We start from the raw sequence: 22,431 nt of genomic DNA, 5'->3' as shown, positions 1-22,431 counted from the left end.
AGGCCCTGAATTAAAGCAATAAGAGTAGAGATGGGCTCATGTAATAGGAGAAAAAAATGTTAACTTGGTTATGTGGTCGGTAGGCAGACTCAAGTATGGCTTCCAAGTTTCTCATTTGGGATACTGGTTACATGATGTATTACTCATTGAGAAAGGAGGAGAAGGAGTGTGGTTCGAGTGGGAAGAGTGTTTAATTAAAATGTTAGTTTTTCACCATTTCTATTCCCTGGTTTCTGGGTTTGAATGCAATATTGATCAGGCATTACTGCATAATTATTACCCCAGAACTTACCTAGTTAAAAAAAAACGTGAAGATTTATTATCTCAGAGTTTTTGTGGGTAAAGGAGTCCAGATGTACCTTAGCTGGGTGCCTCTGTCCCAAGGTCTCTCATAAAGTCATGGTCAAGTTACTGGCTGGGGCTGCAGTCATCTGAAGGCTTGACTGGGGCTGGAGGCTCTGCTTTTAAGAAGGCTCACTTACAGCATGAGAAGGTCGTGCTGCAAGTGCTCAGTGTCTCACCACTTATTAGCAGGAAGCCTTATCCTCGCCACATGTACCTCTCCATAGGTCCGATTAAGTGCTCTCATGACGTAGCAGCTGGCTTACCCAAGTGTGAACAATCCTTGCTTGTCCTGTGTTGAATTGATAATGCATTTTTGAGTATCTATTGGGTGTAATACATTATACCAACTCTTGGGATTTAAAGAATAGTAAGTTTGGTTTCTGCCTCAAGGGTATTTCCTAATCTAGTTGGGGAGATAGGCACAACTAGCTACAGTACAGAACAGAATATTCAAGTGACACAGTAGTGCATAGGAGTAAGAAAAGGGAATGCGTGGACGTCAGAGGAGCTCATGGTAGAACTGACCTTTAAGCTGTGTTTCAAAGACAAGTAAATATTAATATGAACAAAAAGGAAGCAGAGCATTATAGCATGAGGGAAAATCGTATGAAAAGTACTGATTTTAGGAAATAACAAATAGGCTTATGTAAAAAGCACTGGGGTAAAAGAAGATAAATGGGATAGGAGGTTGAAGAGTAAGTTAGAGCTTGATGGTAAAAGGTATTGACTGTTATTCCCAGATAGTTTGATTTGATGCTAAAAGCAATGAGGAGACACTGAAGACTTTGAGCAAAATGACGTGATCAATTTTAGGTACATTACAATATAAAGGATTATTTATAAAAGAGAAAGACTATAGCAAGGTGAAATTGACTATACAAATAATAGGCAGATGGAAAAGGGGTAGATTGGGAAGCCATTTAGTTAGCAGCTATCAGATTTGACCCTGTCCCAAAAAACGAATGTTTACTTCTTACAACATTGAGTCACAACTAGGTAATAGACACTAGGTTTTGGGAATACAAAGATAAATTAAAGATCATGGCATATTAAATAGCTTGTGTATATAGAATTCTGAATGAGTGGTTTCAAAAATGAAGTTTTTAGCCTGGGTTCTGTCACTGACTTAAATGAAAATATTAGAGAAAGAATATGGATGGGGCAAAAAGACAGCTAGCTATGATTTCAGCCAAATGACAGAAGTACCATTAAGACAATGTCCTGTGGAACCTATAGACTGAAAATGTGGGTCTGCAACTTCAAGGAGAGAAATAGGAAGATTGGGGGCCCATCTTTGGGCTGAAAAGATGGAAGTTGGAGCTGGCATGTCTGGGATCAAGCAGCCATTTTCTTTTTTCCCCTTCCTCCCTATCTCCTGGACTTGGGTCAGAGGGCTGGGAGTTTGGTTCTATACCCACACAACTGAACAAATAAATACATTGAGAATAATGGGAAAGGGGAAGGTAAGAATAAACATTGTGGTATTGGGTTGGAATTGGAAGTATCAGAGTGAACTCAGAGTACTCATAGGGTCTAGAGGCAGTGACACCGCAGTAGCTGTGAGCACACTGAGCACCCAGATCTAGGTTTCTAAATCCCACTCTTCATTAAGAGAAATCATGGCTCCTTGGAGATATTACTAATTCCAAGACTGGGGCAGGAAAAATATAAGATGAAGCTGGGACATCATCTTGCACCAGAAAGTTAAAAAGTACTCAAAGAATGATGGGTGCATGTCAGAAGAACACAGGAGCTAGCTTAAATGAGTTCTCAGGTTTGGGGAAATTTGAGCATGAAATAATGATAGTAACAGATTACAATCCTATGAGTAAAAAAATAATCCATAAACTCATTTTGATATAAATGAATAAATAAATGGGAAAAAAGGAAATACTCTGTTCTACAACAGAACTCCAACCAATAACTCTAGAAGGAATGATGGAATTAGAAAAATCACCAATTTGCAACTTATAGTAATTATTTAGCTAAGAATCACCAAACTATGCTAAATGAGGTGGATGGAAATTTGATGGCAAATAGGAATATTTACATAATCTTAATCTCCCTCACAAGGTAGATATCATTATTAGGTATGACACACATTAGTTTACTTGATGCTGACGAAAATCGGCAGAAACTATCCTAACCAAGCATTTAAGATTAGTATCATCAGTAATGAAACAAATCCACAATGTGTGTTTCTTGGTATGCACCAGGAAGAGCACATCGACTTTATGGTATATTCCTGCCAAATAATGCATAAATCATGAGGAAATACCAGAAAAGTTCCAATTGAGGCATTAGTCCACACAGCAATTGTGACATTTCTTGAGAAATGTCAGGGTCATGAAAGACAGGGTAACCGTATAGGACTGTTTTACTTAAAGACTAACAATGTGATTCATCCTGGTTTGAATCCTAAACCAATAAGAACATTACTGGAACAACTGGCAAAGCTGAATGGAGTTTGTGGAATACACAGTAGTGATGTATTGATATCAACTTCCTAATTTTGATATGATTGTGTCAGAATGTGCCCTGTACTTAGGGAATAAACACTGAAGTATAAATGAATAATGGGGCATCATGTCTGCAACTTATTCTCAAATTGGAAGATTTGGGCAAAGAACTGTTAACAGGAAGTCTTGAAAGGAGCTATCTGTACTATTTCTGTAACTTTTACATAAATTTGAGATTATTTCAGAATAAAAACTTTGTAAGAAGGGTATAATTCAGTGTCAGGTGCTATCAGAAGGTCAAGGAGGATGAGGACTAGGAAAAAAGGCAGCTGGTTCAACAATCAGGCATAAAGACCAAAGTGTTGAAATGAAATAGGGTGGAAATCAGGGATTCCTGTTTTTAGGGTCCAGGGCATGAAAATTCCCTTACGACCCAAACCCCTTGCAACTTTTCTCCTCTAAATACCTATTGTACTTACTATAAGACTACAAATTCTGAATCTCAGATGTTGTCCTACTTTCAAAGTATTATCCTCTTTCAACTATTTATTTGGTTTACATCCCTAAATAAATTATAAGCTCCTTACAGGCAGTGACTGTCTTTATACACAAGACAAAGACCCAAGCACTGGATTTTGCAGACTCCAAATGCTCCATGTACATAGACAAAATTATGCTGATATCTGAGAGCTCTCTATATACCAGCATGTAGCTAGGTTGTCTCCACCTCAATCATAGATCTCCGTATTCACAAGGGCAAGTCTGTTGCCAGATACTAGCCTGGGACAAAGTAAGAAATGAAAAAAACTTGTGTTCATTAAATGCTTCACCAGTCACCCCTCAAGAAAGAATAAATCAACATGTCTTACAATACTAACTCATTTAATGTTACTCTATCTCATTTAAGAGCAACAAAACAAGTACAAATACAGATTTAATAATTTTGAAGATACTATATGTAAAAATTTCATAAAACCATTCTATCTGGCAGCCAAAACTTGTCTGGACAAATCTGTGATTCTTCCTGGGTCAGCAAAAAAAAAAAGCTTAGCAAAAGGAGAGACCCGTGTTCAATCACTGGCATAATGAGAAGAGGCCTGTTCTCCTACACAACTAGGAGGTGTTGAGGCCACACCATCTACAGGTAACGTAAACACAAGTCAACCAGTTTCACAAAATGATCTTTCAAACCCCTGCCCAATTTAGGCTCTTGAACTATAAACTGTAAGATTTTTTGGTTTTAAATTAGTTAAATGGGACTCCAAGTCAATAAGCTACTGTGTCCAGGAACAGTCTTATTCATCATATAATCCTCCATTAGACAATATTTAAATTTGCTCCTGAAGTTTTCAACCAAAAATGAGAAATGAGTCCACAATAAATGATCAAGTGATTACAACTTCTGTTTAACCGAATGAAAAAGTTTACATTGGTATACAGCCAAGAAATAGGCATTTTACAGTTTTATTTAGTCATGGGTCCCAACAATAAGCAAGCAGCAGTTTTACAGATGTGAAAAATAAATAACTGAATACATTTTGCAAGTATAATGTCTGCTCTCTGCCCCACCAAAAGTAATGCAAGTTATAGTTTCCCAAGTGCCACACGGACAGCTGGAAATAGTTTCTCTCCAGTTCCAATGTGCAGTCTCACAGAATTACACAATGAGTTCTTTTGAGTTCAGGAAGAGGGTGAGGGAAACTGAAATCACAGTGTGTTAGGCTTGGATGTCTCTGCATGTGTGTGCATGTTGGGAGGAAAATAAAGTGGTAGGTCGGTCCCTAATTCAGTCTGGCTTTTTTTAATGCTACACTCTAGTGCCTAAAAGCTTTTACTCTTAAGGAGCAAGGACCATGTAACTTAGTAAGTGCCTAAGGCCAAAATGTCATTTTGCATATAAGCGAAGGCTGAGTTTGCTGTCAGCCAAGGCTTCTGCTTCCGGAGCCTGTGCTAGAGTTAATTCACATGCAGTAGTTGGGGAAGTCTTCAGAATATTAGGACTGTTAGCTGCAGCTTGGGGAGGAGCAGCATGAGAGGCTGAGTGTTAGAAGGAGCCAGCCTGGAGCTGGGCTTTGTTGGAAGAGGCCTGGGGAGTGAGAGGCAGTGGGGAGCAGTGAGTTAAGAGTCTCAGCTCCACCATTTACTGAGGCTGTATCTCTCTCCTATTTGGGCTTTGGTGTTTTCATCTATAAACTTCAGATATTTATGCCTTCCCAGCAAATTCTACAGTTTCTAGTGGCCTTCCAACAAATAATGGATATAAAAATTCTTTTTAAACAGCAAATCACTGTATAAATGTGAAGTACTGTCCAATCAAATCAATGAGAGATGACATTTGAGCTAAAACTTGTAAGGAGTTTGCCAGACTGGAAAGGAAATTTCAAGCCGAGGGACAAAGTGTAGTAGATGTTGCAGAGGTACAAAGGCGCACAGCATGTTGGAATAGCAGGGCGTCCATTTTGGCTAAGATGTGGCTACAGAGCCTGTGGTGAAGGGAGCAAAAGGAACCTAAGACGATGTGCTGGGGAGGACTGGTCAGTAAAATGCCCTGGGCACGTTACTGTAGACTGTGAGCATTGCTTTGAGATGGGGAGTGATGAACGCTTTTAAATGGGGGTGGCAGTAGAGGTGGGCAGCACTTCTATAATGGAAAGTATGGCTGTGATATATGTAGGATAGATTTGCAGAATGGGAGCTAGGGAAGTCTGAGGGCTGGGAGGTCAGGGGAAGCTATTTTTCAGTCTAAACCGAATGTTGTAGCCATCAATCTTGGCACTGCCTTTGTTTCTGCAGTACCAACTATGTCTACCGTGTTTGTGAGAACGGGGACACCCCATTGAGATAGAAGTAGCAGATCTTAAATCTAATGGAGTTGGACAAGTCAGAAATGGGGCGATAAGTACTGCAGACCCTCACACAAGCTGGGTCAGATGCCTCCCCTTCTACAGCCCAAAGCTGAATGGACTAAGAGTTCCCTTGCAAAAATTATTCTTTTGGGGAATTGAACTGTATTATGTAATTTGGAAGTGCATGCTGAATCTGGGGAAAATATAAAACCGGGGAAGATGTTGATATCCTCCCAAGACAGTTATTATAAAAAGATAGTTAACTCCTTAGGTGCTCCTTTACCTAGTCTCTTCTAACCTTTTAAAACTTGGAGTCAGGGGTATAAAAAGGAAAATAAAGTGAGCCAAGCAGCTGAGCCCAAAGGCCCAGTGGCCTTTGCTTGAGGGGCTTAATGGTTGGGGTAGGTCATGCCATGAGCTCATCCCCAGAATGTTTCAATATTTGTGTGATATTCATGTTAATATTTAAATGTTTAAAATGGATACTACAGCCCTGAAAGAGAAAATGGTCTTAACCAGTTAAAACCAAACAGCAATATGGAGACCAGCGATGACAGCCCTTGTGGGTCTCAGGCCATATCCCCTGCTCCTGTGGCTTTTCAGTCTGATATCAAGGGTTTGAAGACTTCATATTTTTTAAAACAATACAAGGCAGATAATGTTATTATGTACATAACTTATTAACAGACTAATTTGTTAAAAGACCAACAGAAGCAATGTTAACAATCCTGAGATGATTTCTGTTTATGAAGAAAGAATAACCCCAGCTCTAGCAGAGGGCTCAGTCTTCATGAGGACCACCTGAGAGGTCTCTGCCTGCAGGAACTCTCTACCTTCCCCTTTTCCTCTTCAGCTATCTGGAGCCGCGTCTAAGTTTCTTCCAGTTATGCAGAATGCCCACAGCAATGTCACTGGCTCTACAAGAGGAAAGGGACTGATGGCATTAACTGAATGCATCTCTATCAAGACCAACTTGAGGCTGATGTCATCCATCAGAAACTGCGACAAACTTGGCTATCCCCGTGCCCTTGGGAGTTCTGTTTTTGAGACTCCTTTTTGTGCAGAAGTTCCTCATTTATAGATTTGTCACTATTGAAGATCTCATTTCAGTCCACTCTATTTTTAGACGTTTTCACAAAAAAATTACTTTTGAAATAGTATTACATGACTTTGAATATTGAGTATTTTAGGAACTCTGAAAGCTTTATTGGGCTGACAGTTATGCACTTCAGACCTCATATCAGCATTATCAAATGTTCTTAAAACTAGAAACCAAGTACTGCTGAGTCCATTGAGCAACATAATCAACTGAGGGCCTGGCCTGATCATGGCTTCATGCATTTTTAACCTCAGTTGGTAATATCCTTTCCTCCTCCTCTCCTTTGCCCTCTTAGTCACGAGCTTTGGCCCAGAATGACCTGTAGCTGTTTCTCAAAACTCTCAAGTGGCCAGGATTTGCCCTAGGCTCTGAGGGTCATACTTCAGGAGTTCCAAAAATATTTTCACATTAGTGACATTAATCAAAAAATATATACCTTCTCCAGTGACTAATCCTCTTTACTATTTTTATACTGGAATGGTTTGTTAAAAAAAATGAACAGTCACACCTCTCTAACACTTCCCATGGATATAGAATGCATTGGTATATGTTACAGTTCTTCTTTTATGGTTGCGCAATGACTTCAAATAGCTATGAGTAACTGAATGCACTGGCCAGGATGGAATGTCTTCGTTTCTCTTAACTGCCCCTGACAGAATTAGACATTCTCTTATTGGGCTCCACTAGCATTTTTATTTCATTTGTGACACATTTGTCAAGTAATTACTTATTATCTCCACTGGAACTTGAGGTTGGAGTTACCATGTTTTTTCCTATTATGCATCTGCTATATAATCCTGCCCTAGTGCCTGGCATATAGTGGATAGTCAATATTTGTTAAATTGAGTGATTTTGTCTTGAGAGTTCCTTGACTTTTATAGTCTGATAGATATTGGAGGCTTTTTAAGGGACATGGGTGATCAAAACCAACTAGACTTCTGTTTGTACTAGATTAAGCATTTTACCAATGTCATTAAAAAACGTGTAAAGCATTTGATAAACAAAATGTTCATGTAATCGGTAATTACAGAAGAAAGATAGGGGGCACTGGATGTAGGGAGACCTCCTGGGAAAGATTTCTGAGTTAGGAGTATTGTGAGTTACATTTTTTTTTTCATTCTTTTACAATCCACAGTTTTTCTTAGATTCCTTCCCTTTGAGCTGCTACATAACCTGGATATTAGAGTTGGTTATTTTGCCCCACCCTAGTTGCTGTAGCTGATGAGTCATAGAAACCAGAGAAAGGAAAGACCCGTGAAATCATCTGGTTTGTCTCCAAATTAGGGAGTGGATCACACTGGGACTTGGGGAAGACTTAACCTCTCATTTGAAAAGAGAAAAGACAAAAATTACAACTAAAGCAGATTAGAGCAGCTTGTCCATCTGTTCACCTTTTGCTCTGAACCGCCATCCTGAGATCCCTGTGAGAATGCAATCAGGAATTTTTATCAAGGGCCCCAGGAACACTAGTTGCCAAGTATTAAAGGAGTTGACGAAAATTCTCCTGCCTGAATAATAAAGTTGGATTATGAATCTTTGAATGATTGTTCTACAGAATGTACAGTCTTAAAGAATCTGAAACTGTTTTAGCAAGGCCTTACAAATTAAAGAGAAGAGCTTGCAAAGACTTTGCAGATGATCTGGGCTAACGAGTCCAGTTCCCAGGTGCAGAAACTAAGACAGAGATATTAGGAGACAATAAGGGTGCCCAGGTCAGGACAGTGCCCTCAGTCTCTGTTTTACAATCACCCAGTGTCCTCCCTCACAATGCTTTACTCCACTGTCATCTTCTTTTCTCCTCCTTGATATTCTCCTTTGTGTTGTTTGAAGAAATAGCAGAGATGATTAGCATCCGTGTCTGCTCTTCCAAGTCAAGCAAGCTGGCCCCACAGTCTCATGTGTCCTTGGGTTCAGAGGCAAGAGGATACCAGCTCAGCCCCTCCTGCAGCCTGTTGACCAGGCTTCTTGCTTCCCTCCTACTTACGTCCGTGTTCTTCCAGCTGTAGAACCTCGGCTTCGTCTCCTGCTCAGACTCTGCTCTTGTCCTCTGGACTTATTAATGTATTGTAGTGTCCTTTGTATCTAGCTTAGCTCTACTCCAACTTCTGATGGACCCTCCCCATAGCATTCTGCACCAACTCTGGCTTCTTAGTTTGAAAAACCAACTCCATACTGTTTGCTCTTTGTTACTGTCTCCTCACAAAGTGGGGAGAAATAGCTGTACCATATCAATTATGATATCACCTACGTATATGTGTCTCCAGTGTAAATCCTGATACCTAATTACCTGAATATGGCAGGTTCACGTTACTAGAGTCTAAATTCCTTTGCAACAGTAGAGATATTTAACAGTTGCCTATTATTTTCATTTTGGTAATATTCTACACAGCCTCATTTTACTTTAAAGTGATGTTTCTCAATCACAGCTACACATTTGAATAACCTAGGGACTAAAACTATGCTGGGGTCCCATGATCCAGAGTCTGAATTAAAGCAAACACTTTATGTGGATATATTCAATTACACAAGGGATACTTTTCCCAATTTGGACAAAAAAAATGAAATGGAGAGAAAGAAGACCAATGATAATTTGACAAAAAATATCTTTTGGTCTACTTGTAAAGGATAATTTTGTTATTCAAAGCACTTCCATTTAGAAATCCTATTAAGCCTGTTTTAATGAATAGGTAATGTCTGTTTAGTAACATCCATGTGTGTGTGTATATATGATTAATATGCCTAAATCTATTACATTTGCATATTAAGGATTGAGTCTTAGAGCTAAAAGAACTTGATATTCTTGTCAAAGCCCCTTATTTTCCTTCAGTTTGGGCAGTCTCAGTGGGGAAGGCATGTCTTTGTTTCATACAGCTTCAGCTCAGTATGACTGCTGAGGCTATATCATGAATGCAACTCTCATAGCTGGCAAGTGGGTACTAGGTGTCATCTGAGGACCTTGCTTTCTCTCTACATGAACCTCTTCACAACTTGCTGCTTGGGCTTCCTCTTGGCATGGTGGCTGGATTCCAAAGTACATGTCTCAAGTAAACAAAGTAGAAATGCATTCATGATCTAGTCTCAGAAGTTCCACAGCATGAGTTCTGTATTGTTGGTCAAATAGTCCACAGTAGGTCATGAGGTTCAAGGGGAATGAGCATACACTCCTTTTCTTGATGGGTGAATGATGGCCCCCAAAACATGTGTATATATCTTAAGCCTCAGAATCTGAATATGGAAAGGGGATCTTTGCATATGTATTTAAATTACAGATCTCAAGATGATATCATAGATTATCCAGGTTGGTCCTAAATCCAATGACAAGTATTCTTATGAGACAGAAGAGAAGACCTAGAAACAGAGAAAAAGGCCATGTGGAAATGGAGGCAGAGATTGGAGTGATGCAGCCCCACAAAATGTTGACAGCCACCAGAAACTGGAGTAGTCAAGAAAGGATTCTCTTTTGGAGCCTCCAGATGGAGTGTGGCCCTGATGATACCTTGATTTCAGACTTCTGGCCCCCAGAACTGTAAGAGAATACATTTCTGTTGTTTTAAGCCATCAGGTTTGTGGTCATTTGTTATAGCATTCCTAGGAAACTAACACAGGCTGCAGAGGCATAAACAGCATTTTTGAAAATGTTTATTATGCATAGAATCTTGATTTATAGTTTGGCTGGGTATGGAATTCTAGTTGTAAAATAATGGTTTTTATATTCTTCTTTCCTGATACATTCATAAGTTGATATTTCTCTGCAAATAAGAGCTTTCCCTATCCCATCTTTCTGTATACTTTTTTTTACTCTCAGTTTGGACTATTCAGTGTGATATAATCAATTCCTCTCATCTTATTCAATACAATGCTATTAATAGCCCCTTCAAATTGGCTTTTGTGTGTTTTTGATATGTTCCTATCAGTTGTTTAGCACAAAGCTCACCATGTATTTTCTCTACAGATGTTTTTCCAACAAGAACTGGTTCATTTATTGAAGAATAGTACTTAGAAGTTAAGATCTGAGTATTAAGTATAATGCCATTCTTACTTCTTATACTTCATTTCTGAGCTTTTAATTTTTTTTTAATCTCTCTGGAATCTTTTAAGACTTTATCCCTATAAGCATCCAGTGTTCTAGAATTTCATAATAATTTGCCTTGGGGTTTGTGTTTCCATTTATTGTGACTTTTTAAATATAAAAACTCATGGTCTTTGGATCTAGAAAATTATCCTAATTTTTTTTGTTCTTAATGATGTTCCGCCCTACACTTGGCCTATTCTTTCTTTCTAGACTCCTATTATTTGGATGTTGGATTTTCCAGATAGATCTTTTTCCTCATCTGGCCACATCTTCAAATATAAGACTTTATTATGTGTGATTGCATGTAACAAGGCTCAAGGACACACTGTTTTATGGTGAAAATCATATATGCAGAGGACTTGGGGACAGCCTGTGTCTCACTGAAGCAGTGGTAGTACGTGACAAATACGGTGTAGTGGAAAAGGCAGTGAATTAAAAGGCAGAAAAATATCTTGTAGCCTCAGCTGTGCCACTTACTTGTTTAAGGACTCTGGTAGACTGTTTGCAAAGGTAGTTGCTGACAATTTTTTCTACCCGCTGAAACATATGTCACCCCTTTATGAAAGGGTGGAATCTATTTCCCCTTTCTTGGAATCTGGGTTTAATGACTTTTTGACCAATAGAATGTAGCAGAACTGACCTGGCACTTCTAGACCTGGCAGCTCCCACTTTCACTCTTGAAAACCAGCAACTGCCCTGCTGGAGAGGCCTTTTTGGATCTTCTAGCCTCGTTTGGAACTCCAGAGCCAACGCTGCATAGACCAGAGGCAAGCTGACCCAGCGAACTCCACCTTTTGCAGAATCATGAACAAATAAATGGTGGTTGCTGTTTTAAGCCTCTAAGATTTGGAAGTGGTTTATCTCCTAGTAATAGGTAACTGCAACAGAAACTAGTACCTGGATATGGAGTGTTGCTGTAACAAAAACCTAACATATGTGACACTGACTTTATTACCAGGCAGTAACCAGAGAGAAGACTATTAGTGGAGGTTGGAAGAACAGCAAGGCATAGCCATGGGAGGTTGGAGAAACCGCAACTTAGGTGGTAAATTGGAAGACTGTTTGACATTATTATTGCCTGTGATAACAGGAATGGTAGAAAATGTGCTTAATGAACTTGTGGATCCCGCAAAGATTTCCTGGCAGCATGCTGTAAGTGCCAATGTGCTTATGATAAAGTACAAGAAGAAAAAATGCACTAAAGAAATAATCTTTGGTTTTCAAGCAAAATCCTAGTCAGTAAAAGATTTGTAAAGTAAGAAATGCCCTCGTAAAGATCAAATCATGTGTGGCTGTAAAACTTTTATTTTTAAGATTCCAGAAAGAGTTAATATGGTACTTTTCTTATTTAACTTGGACATAATGTGGTATATTGAAGGCCATCTCAGGGCTTCTAAGAATTTTATTCCAGCCTAACAAACACAAAGTAGAGAGAGAGGTCTGTTTTTAAATGAATAATGAATGTGAATTTTGGAGCATAAAGTTAAACCTCATTAACATTTACAGAAAACCCATACATAGCGCTTTTGAGAAAATTGTCTTGGATATGAATTTTGGAGCACAGAATGAACCTCAGTAAGATTTATAGAAAATCTCAAGTTTTAAAGATAATTGTATTAAATGGAAACACTGCTAGCTTAGACACAAAAACAGTTCAAAATGAAAAGAAACCCTGGACCTTGAGTTTCTTCTGGCATGAAGCAGGTTGAGAGAGCTGCTCAACTGCAACTATGGGCCATTCTCAAGGGAAAGGACACATCTCAGAGAGTGCAGTCAGGAGGCCAGAAGGCAGTCAAGAACTGACCAATGGATTAAAGCAAGGATCAGCAGACTACAGCCCACAAGGCTAATCTAGCCTGTCTACTGTTTTTGTATAGCCTACCAGCTAATAGGCCTGGCAGCTTCAGCTGTTCTTCTTGAAAGCCAGCTGCCATTACTCTGCTTGTGTAGAGAGGACTGATGGATGGATGAGAGACTAAGGGACAGAGAGACCCAGCCTGCTCTCTGCCATCATAGCAACCCCAGCTGAGACACCAGACAAATGTGTGAAGCCTCCTAAGTTGAGCAGTTCCACCCAACATTGTGTGGACCAGAGCCAAGCTGTCCCTACATCCTGTCTAAATTGCCAAATCATTGTTGCACTGTGATATAAGTAACCTGAGTCCATTATTAAATCTCTGGACTAAGCATGAGGTTTTGAACTCCATTTTCTTCATTTATACAAATCAAGGATTGGACACACTAGTCTGCCCTACCTAACATTCTGGGTGAATGTATCCACTGGGTGAATAATTCTATTACTCTATAATTTTTAGTGAGTGCCTATCACTACTAGCTAGGCACTGTTAGTAGGGCTGAGGGGCAGCAGATAAAGTGTGAACAAAATAAAGCTGAGACTTTAGAGGACAGTATGCAAGACAGCAGACATAACCTGAGATCTGTTGTAGTAAACATTCTCCCCAGCCATGGGGGAAAAAGAAAGGAAAATTGAGAATCTTCTTTGCACTGAGGGGTTCAAAATTTCTTTTATACTGGCAGAATTGGCTACACATTCCTCAGAAATAGCAGATCGTGACTTCTAATAGAAATCTAATACTTTATGACAGCCATATATATTTTATGATAATTCAGTGTAAATTTCTGTAGCATGAAGCAAAGTCTGGCTATTGCACACATCAGTGTTTGGATTTGCTGGATGCCCAAGATGAGCAAAAACATCCTTTTGGACACTTGGTGGTGGTTAGGTATTCTACATGATTTGAATTAAATCTTATCTGTAGAGGGCCTTAACAGAGCACCATTAAGAGTGAGTGGAAGAGGCTGGTGTCACCTGCCCTGCCAGGAAACAAAGTGGAATCTTGTCCAAGAGTATGGCCCGCAGCCTGTGTTCCCTTCCTATTCCAAAATGTTCAGGGGAGTGGACAGGTAAGACACGTTTCTGCCTGTAAGGAAGGCTTCAGCCTAAATTAAAGAGCAAGAAATGTAAATCTGAAATTGAACCAGAGGATTGCTTTTATTTTTTATTTGTTCTTCTGATAAGGCCTCTTCGCATCATGCAGAGTTCTAGAACTGGGTAACACTGAGCTTTTGGGCTGACGGTTCTGAGACCCATTTGTGGCCCAGACTGCAGCCAGCTGGCTAGGTGACCATGGGCATGGCAATGATTGTCTTTCACGTTGCTCTCATTTTCTGATTCCCGGGAGCGAAATGCCCATTTGGCAAGTAAAAATGGATGTTAAGACAGACAGATATGGCAGCCACAAACACAGAAGCATCAACATGGGTCTAAAGAGCTGCACGAAGTGCGTGAAACGAAGGAATTCAAAGGCAGAGGGGGCAGTCTCTGGGGTTCTCAGCAAAACATTCCTGCTAGTGTAAGGTTTGAATACAGTACTTAAGCAGTCACACACAAAAACATGTTTGCTTACATCTTGTCATCATGGCTCGTGGAAGCTGAGAAGAAAAGCGAGAAACAGCAAAACCGAGGGGTAGGGGGGCTGGCTAGGAGGCTACGAAAAAACGGCAGTTATGAAAGAAGGAAGGAGGAAACTTCTTTGTTGAAACTCGAGGCCCAAAGCCACCGGCCCCACCCAGCCGCGGACGGCTTGCCACGAGGACGCCTAGGGCTTCCCGACACGCGCGGTGCGGAGCGGGTGCCGGGAGGCGGGTAGAGAAGTTGCGCAGAGCTCATTCCGGAAAAAGGGCGCCTCCCGGCGCGGGAGCGGGTGGGATCTCGGCTCCGGGCTTCGGCCTCCCAGCCCCCCACCCTAACCCTGCCTTAGGGCCTCCCGGCGCGTTTGGAAGCCTGGGCATGTCCGTCTTTGTGGGGCAGGACCGGGCGCATCGCCCGCCCTGCGCTCCTCCCAGGAACTGCCGGTCAGAGGTTAAGCTAATATGTTTGTGGACGGTAACGGGGACCTGGATGCCAAAGGCCCCAGCTCATGGGAAGCAGGACTTATGTTTCTTGGATCAATTCATCCACTGCATTGACGCCAAAAACAAAGAGTGATTTAACCAGCTCGGCGTCTACTATAAAGTCTTGCTAATGTATTTACCTATATACCAGGGCTGAGAACTCGACGTGGCGCTCAAGAAGTCAAAGGAGGAAGGGGGGAAGAAACAGGCCGACATTGAGCCTCGAGGAAGCCTCGGCGGCGCTTTACTGGAGGGCAGGGCCGTGCGCGTGGGGGCTGCTCGCGCGCGGCGGGGCTCGGGGAACGTTTCTGGGCGAGGCCGCCCCTGCGGGCGGGCCGGGGAGGTGACTCACCCGCACTCGGGGTGGGAGCGGGCGGGGCTGGGGGGAGGCGGGGCGGGCCCCGCCCGCACAGAGGGGACGTGGCGGCTATAAAAGCCCCACCCAGGCATCGCTCCGCTCCGCTTCTGGTGACGCTCGCAGCTCTCTGCTCCCAGCCCAGGTAAGCGGGGCGCGCCCTGCCTGCCCGCTATGTCCCCGGGGCCGCTGCACTGGCCGGCCTTAGAGAAAGAAGGAGCGGGGAGACAGCTTTGCAAAGAGAGGCTCGGGCGACAGGGACCCGGGGGGCCGTGCGGGGAGGGGGTGGAGGGACGGTCAGCACAAGGGGTTCTGCAGAGAGGGGGCGCAGTGGCAAGGTGGTCCGGGCCGGAGTGAGAGGGGCGGGTTGCGCCCCGGCCTTGGCGGTGCAGGGCGGAGGGAGGCGGTCGGGCATCCCCGCAAAGTGCGCTCTGGAAGCCCGGCGGGGCGACGCAGGGGAGGGCAGCTGAGGGAGGCCCGCATTCCAGCCGCGCCGGGCGCGGGCGGGGGGCAGGGTGTGGCCTTCCTGGTAGCCACGGGTCCCAGGCGGAGCAGTTGTGGGGTTTGCACCAACACGTTTAGCGAAAGCTTTCCGGCCGTCTAGAACGTGATCTCTCTGTGTTCTAGTTAGATGGCTTGAAACGTTTGCGGAACTTGTACCTACCAGCAGGAGGGAAGCGGCGGGGTGCGGGAGGAGGATGAGGGGTGGGAACTTGCAGTAGCAATCTATCTCCCTTCTCAATAATTCAAAACGAAAAAAACTCAGCTCATTCTCCTTTGTCTAACCTATTTTCTAGGAGAGCAACTTAGGATTTCAGTAGTATTTCCCACTTTGTTGACCACTTTTGCATCAGGAAGGAAGTAACCCCCGTGCCTCTGGGGGAAGGATTGTCATTGACACTGTAGATAATGCGACAATGAGTCAGGGACAGAGGTTACAGAAAAGGGCGTGGTCCCCCTGGCCGCTCCGTGCAGCTCAGAGGCGGGTCCCAGTGCTTGTAGGAAGGGCTGGATTCCATCAACTAGCTGTTGAGAAGGTGGGAGGCAAACATCAATTTCCTCATCTGTGACAGTGGTTTATGATACCCATTCTTACCTCCATCTACACAGGTTTATTATTAAAGAGTTCAAAGACATGTTCATTCAAAAATAAATGTGTAAAGCACACTGAAAACAGGAAGTGCCATACAGTGCCGTACAAATGCAAAGTGTGTCTGTGTGTGCAACAGTGTTATAGAAGATGCTTAGGTTCCCAGGTCAGCTCAGAAACCCCTAAGATGCACTGTATCTAAGTGTTGATAGTACATGCCTTATTTTGGAGGTGAGGGTAATGGTAGGGAGGAAAGATGGGAGGATATGTGGGTAGGAAGAATAAAATCACTGACATGTTTTTCTAGAACTTTGTTTAGTTTTAAGGTTGGCCCTGATTAATGATTTTACTTGGAAAACGGTGCCTTTGCACCCCTCTCCTTGTTCTTTTCTCTGCCTTCCTCCGCCTCCTTAGCGACTCTGTTCCAGACATGTTGCCATCCTGGTTTATCCAGTTCTGCCTGCCTTCCTGCTTCCCACTTCAGTGTAGTACACCCGGCTGAGGGTAGCAAACTGAATCAGTATTCATGAACTTAGGAGTGGTTGGTGGTCCTAAAACCCTCAGCAACTCAAGAGGAGTTGTCATTTAAAAAAAAAAAAACCTTGTTAACCTGAACAGATCTGTTACTTACAGAATTCAAGGCTCTGGAATCAAGTAACCACATTATACAGGCACCTCAGGCAATGCTAAGGAAGCGGTTTAGAGGCCAGGTTCAGAGAAGCTAACTTGAAGAGGTGCCCTCTGTGGCCAGTTACCTTAAGACATTCATGCTTAGCACTTTTCTCCCTTCTGCTAAGTCCACCTATTATCTAAAAGCTTCAAGGATTTCTCCAAAAGTCTCCATCATGGCTGCAGTGGGAAGTGCAATCATCAGTGTGCATTTTTTTTAGTTGGGGATTTATGATTTGGAGACTGCCTGCATTTTGTAATTTCTGCAGTGCCAAGTGGCCTGCCTGTGGTAAGTGTCCAGGGAATATTGCTGACTCACTGGCGTTGGTCAGGTTCGGTCTTGGATTGGCGCCTCAATATTTAACATCCTGTGTCTTTGAGCTATTAAAGTACTGTATTGATTGCCATCAGCAGTCATTGCCTTAGTTTCCTGACTGATTTCTGACGTAAGTAGTTTTCCTGGCAAGGTAGATATCGTTCTATAATTGCTTTTGATTTTGACGGCCTATAGGCTCTTTTGCGGCACTGGGTCTAAAATCTGGCACTTTGTTCTCACTCTTTGCTTGTGTGGGGCTGCGGGCCTGCTGAGGTACTTTTCTTCGTTAATTGAGGGTGGGTGTGTCACAAAAAGGGTCCCAGGCTTTACTGAGCTGCTTTAAACATTTGTTCATACCACAATATTTATTGAACACCTTCTATGTTCTACTCATAGGTATAGACATTGGGGATACAGCTATGAACAAAACACCCAAAAAATAATAATAGTCCCTTCTCTTTAGGCCTTAACTCTGGCTGAGAGGGAAAAATAGACAAAATAAGTTAATTGTATAGACAGTAATTGGATTTTGATCTTTACATTTTCCCAAAGTAATAATTTCCAAACTTGGCTGGGGTTCACTTCACTTTTAATCCAGTTGTTCTGCAGACTTGAGCATCATATTTAGCCTTCCTCATGAAAATGTTGTTTAAAGTTACTATAACTTAATCTGTCTCCTGGCTTTGATTGTGAGAATTTAATAGAAATGGAATGGTTCTCATTTTTTTTGCACATGGGAACCCATTTTGCCTGGTGCCACACCCTAGGCAGTAGGCTAGCCTACATGTACAACTGTAGGCTACATCAGAGGAAATTCCAGTTCTTTAAAAAAAATCATTTCCGCCCATTCACTGGTATATTTTTCCTTCCAGAGGCAGTCCCCACCTCATTTATTGGGTATCAGGTCATTAGTAGGGGTCAGGAGATGCTCAGGCTTGTTTTTCTGGTGGTTCCACTGAGATTACCCCTAAATCTCACTTGAAGGGTACACCCTGAATCTTTTAAACCATTTGAGCTCAATCTTGTCAGAGAGAAGGCAATAGCATCCAAGTAGTCTGAGTTCTAATCCCAGACTTGGTGTGGAAAGTTCTGACTCAAGGGAGTGCTGTGACATGGAATTCTTGCCCTTTGTCTCCCTGACACACCCAGTCTACACACTCACTGCTCAGGAAATCAGAGTCCCAAGGCCACTTGTAAATCCTTCCTCCTTCCTTCTCCTTGCCTGCCTTGTGCCAGAGGAGGTGCAGGTTGCAATTCCACGTAGTCCAGTGTATGGAGCTAGGAGCCACATGGACCCACAGTGCAGAGGTGGGGTGCTGGGCTGGGGTGGAAATAGGCTGCAATTCAGGATGAGAAGGAGGCTGCCCCGGAAGTGATCTGCCAGGCTTTGCAAAGACTGGCACAGAAGCTGGGAATTGAAACCTCCACCTCTGAATGTTGGAACTGGAGCTGCATTTGACATACTCAATCTGAGGCAGAAAGAGAATATTGAGGAGGGAGAGTGCACTGGAAAAAAAAAAAAAGCAGATGTAATTTGGAAAGACCCTGTGTGTGGAAACCATCCAAAAATATGATTAAATGCCTACTGTGTGCTGGGCCCTGTGCTCAGACCTATGAGGAAACAGGAATGAATAAGACAGAAACCCTGTGCACAGGTAGAATGGAAGACTGACTGCCTGTACATACTCATCTCTGTGATTTCACAGACACCCCAAGAGAGACAGGAACACAGAGCAGGAGATCCAAGGGAAAAAGTTTCATTATTTTTTGTATCAAGTCTCATGAAGATGTCAGTTGAGCGAGGTTTTGCAAGATTGAGCATTCCCAGTGGAGGGAATTTGAGAGCCCGGCCTAGAGGTAGCAGAACTGTGCGGAGTGTGTGTGGAGAATTATTAGTCCCAGCTGACTTTGGTGCTGGGTGAGTGTGTGTGCGCGCGCATGCTTACAGGAAAGCTAGATAAAAGTCCCAGGCGTGGAAGGTCTTGAACGCTGAGTTCAGACTTTTTTCTGTGCACAGCAGGTCCCCTTTGGAAATGCAGTATGTGGGCCATAAAACACTGAAATTGAATTGTAGATGTGAAGGCCTTGATTTCCCAACGTGGAAAATGCTTTGTGCCAACTGATTTCATTCTTCCTGCTGGTCTCTTTCAGTGCACTCCAACCCCTATCAGGAGACTAACAGAGAGCCTCTGAGAGAGGCTGCAACCTGTCTGTAGGTAGCAAACAAATATTGATTCAGATCAGGCAGCAAAAGGGACAAGCCGGAGCAAATGCTTTTGTCTCTGCCCTGCTCAGTTATGTCAACGCCACTGGGCAGAATTCCAGGATTTCTGGGGAGTGACTTGGCCCTGTGACTCCGGAATTAATCAAGACCACAAAACCAAGGAGAGAAGTGTGTCCAGGAAGGTTCTGTTAAATAAAAATGCTGGTCTTGGGAGGCAGGGAGGGAAGGTGGAGTACAATGGGAGCTCCCCCCCTGCCCCACCTTTTGGTTTCAAATTCCACTATGGTCCTTGCACAGCCAGCACTGTGCATAGTCATAGTAAGGGCTTTAGTGGGGAAATCCAGCCCTCCACACTACCCCCTGTTTTTGCTTTAAAACTCCTCATTTGTGTCATCCAGTCCCTGATTGATTCATCATGGTTGCTAGGGATGTGTTTTGTGGTAACTCATAAACACCACTTTGAGGCTGTAAAGTGGGTGTGTTCAAGAAACTGCTGGATTTTACTCAGATTCTGCTGTGCAGACCAAGACAAGTGTTGCAAAATATTTTTGTTTGTTTGTTTGTGCGAATTACTATTTGGGCTTTCTGGAGCTGGTTCTTCTTAATTCTTTTTAGTAGAAATTGTTTTTACTACTTCAAGTGTTCATTTTGGGGTTTACTTTTTTCATTTCTTTCAACTTTTTTGCAAACTTTTACTTTTTGGGGGGATGTGAAACCTTTTTCACCTGTACTATATTGTTTGCAACTGTATGTTTGAAATGAAACAATAACAACAAAAAATCTGTAGGTTATTAAAAAAAGGACAAACCCTTAATTTATGGTTGAGATAGTCCTTATGTTCCATGTAAATTACTTGTTTCTCAACAGCTGCACAGATTTTTGTTAATTTTGCACTCCAAGAGCTTTTTGTTAACTTTTTATTAGATATTTGTTAAACTTTACACTCTAAGACCTTTTCTGGTCAGGCAAATAACAGACTTGACTTCCTAATACTTTCAAGGCCGAAGGAAACTTTCTGTTCCCTTCAGTAGGGTGGAGCCTAGTAAGTGTATTCCTACCCCAGTGGTGAGTTATTTCAAACCAGTTTGAAGTGGGTGTGGCTCTTTCAGTGTCTCTGTACATCTCTAGTTATTTTCGAAAACAAAAAGACTTTGTCTTGTAAAGGGCTATTTTAATGATGTCTGGTCACCCAACCCTTTCCTGGGAATGGAAGGCACTGCTGTATAGAAGTACTCATCAACAGATTGAATTTGCTGATTATTTTTTCTCTTATTTTGCAAGTTGAAACCAGTTGGAGATTTGGGTGAGGCTGAAGTGTTGAAAAGAGTGATGTAGACCGCGTTGGCCAGAGAAGGAGTGGTAGCGAACACTCGCAGTGCACTGGTGAATTTTACATTGATGAGGAGTCGGTGGGGGTGGGACTCTCATGGCACATAGACTCGATTTTATTCTCCATCAAAACAATAGATGTACAGTAAGGCAGAACGATTATTTGCAGTAAGAAAATTCAGCCTCCAGAGCAAATATGAAACGACACTGAGCATGCACAACAAATCACTTAGGCCTTCTGGCCCTGCAGTATTTCCATAGCCAACCTTAAAGTCACATCATTTAGAACTTACCTTTCAGGCCCCCCACAGGGCACCACATTAGACTTGGCTTGTCTTAAGCTGTGCCAGCTGCCCAGGGGCATTCTCCCCTATCCCAGCTCCCCAGCCTTCCCCACGTGTCTCTGGATGAAACCTTCCAGGATGATTACCCTTCCCAAACTAGTCAGTACCTCACCCATTAAGCTCTTAGTTGATCTCACTTTGCTGCATATCTTTCTGTGTCTTAACCTCTCAGAATTCAGAAGGACTGTGGTAAAGTTGAAAGGGCAATGGCCTAAGAGTCAGAAGACTGGATTCTGGCCCTGCCTCACGACTCATTAGCCGGGTGATCTGGGCGAGTCTCTCTGCTATCTTACTGGGGCAGGCAGGGAAGATTGCTGGCAAGTCTTGAGTGGTGGAGTGTACCTATCATAGTTTTGTGTGTGTCTCTCACAGCTGTTAATGCAGTAGGCCCAGTGTGTGCTTGGTAGGAGTTGGGCTGATTGGTGGCTTGAATGTTACCAGTGTTTGTAACCTACAGTAGTAGTACCAAGACTTTTTTTTCTGTTTTTCAAGGGTACAACACACTGACACATTCTCATTAATCAAATATGCTACATATTAAGCTAATGTTCTAACAAACATTATGAGTGGCAAAGCTTACTCTTTTCTTTGAGAGACTAATCAGTTGTCAGCAAAATGACTTTGCATTGCCAGGGGATTGGATGTAGTGAAGAAATAAGGGCCATGTTTTATTTCTAGTAAAATGTTTGCCATGAAGCTTGCATAAAATAGGAAGTATTTGAATGGATACAAAAGACACTTGAATGGAGTATTAGCAAGCTTTGTGGTTATTGTGATATTTTTGCTTTTTCTGCAGAATGATTATAATAAATAATACAAATATAAATCTTAATTATGCAAAATAGCAGCTCATTGCTAAAAGTTTATTTTGCACCTAGAGTCTGCAGAGGCCCTCTTCAATTTGGGAAGCGGGGACTCTGTCAGGAAGGTGAGGTAAAACATACTCCCTGCTGCACTGAACTGTACTCACGCATTTGCCATTTGAATACCAGGTACACTGCAGGAACACAGTACACCTTTGCTCAGTATGTAAGTCTAGTGACATCAGAAAGTACTTCTGGCATCGAAAGGTGGGAGAGAACACTGAGAATGGGGCTGCAGCCTCCTCATTAGAGCAGATGCTAATGAGTGGTGACTTGAGGAATGGGCAGGGTCTCTGTAGCTGGAAGAAGAGGTGAGGATAAGGAGATTGGGGAGGAAACAAAGTGTTTTGGATTAAAGGAGTTAACGTGTGTTTGAGGAGAAGCTCAAGTCCACTTTTGCTGGGGAATAGCCAGGGGGTGTACAGGCTTGTTTCCATGCCAATCTTAGGGCTGGACTGAGTTAAAGTAACAGACCTACCTGAAGGATGGATTTTGAACTATTTTG

The 22,431-nt window shown here is 42.5% G+C and overlaps 1 protein-coding gene and 1 long non-coding RNA gene across 2 annotated transcripts in view; one reads left to right on the top strand and one right to left on the bottom strand.

Annotated features, from left to right (window-relative positions):
• The window catches only part of LOC140843171 (uncharacterized), an 82,959-nt gene that overhangs the window by 40,966 nt on the left and 19,562 nt on the right, over positions 1-22,431 (bottom strand). The window lies entirely within an intron of this gene.
• Positions 15,139-22,431, top strand: part of ANXA2 (annexin A2) — a 52,193-nt gene continuing 44,900 nt past the window's right edge. The window contains exon 1 of the mRNA XM_037004247.2: positions 15,139-15,236. The gene's annotated coding sequence lies outside the window, so the exon portion shown is untranslated. The remainder of the gene's footprint in view (positions 15,237-22,431) is intronic.

This window comes from Manis javanica, chromosome 8 (genome assembly GCF_040802235.1).
Source record: "Manis javanica isolate MJ-LG chromosome 8, MJ_LKY, whole genome shotgun sequence".
Classification (NCBI taxonomy): Eukaryota; Metazoa; Chordata; class Mammalia; order Pholidota; family Manidae; genus Manis; species Manis javanica.
This window is presented reverse-complemented; position numbering and strand designations above follow the sequence as displayed.